Here is a 229-nt window from a genome sequence, read left to right as displayed (position 1 = left end):
CCAGGAAGCGCCGCCGCCCGAGATCCCGAGATCCCGCCTCCCGGCCCAGCCCAGCGCCGCGGCTCCCGGGGCGGGGCGGCTCCGCGGGCTGGGGGGCTTCCGGCCTGGGCCAGCCTCCCGCGGCCTGGGCCCGCCACCCGCCGCCGGGGCCGCTGTGCGTCTGCGAGGTGCCTGCCACGTCCCGCCCGCCCCACCCCCCATACCCGGAGAAGGGTCCGCCGGGAGTCCG

The sequence above is a fragment of the Orcinus orca genome, chromosome 11 (genome assembly GCF_937001465.1).
Source record: "Orcinus orca chromosome 11, mOrcOrc1.1, whole genome shotgun sequence".
NCBI classification, from domain to species: domain Eukaryota; kingdom Metazoa; phylum Chordata; class Mammalia; order Artiodactyla; family Delphinidae; genus Orcinus; species Orcinus orca.
The sequence above is the reverse complement of the archived record's forward strand: the minus strand, read 5'-3'. Positions refer to the sequence as shown.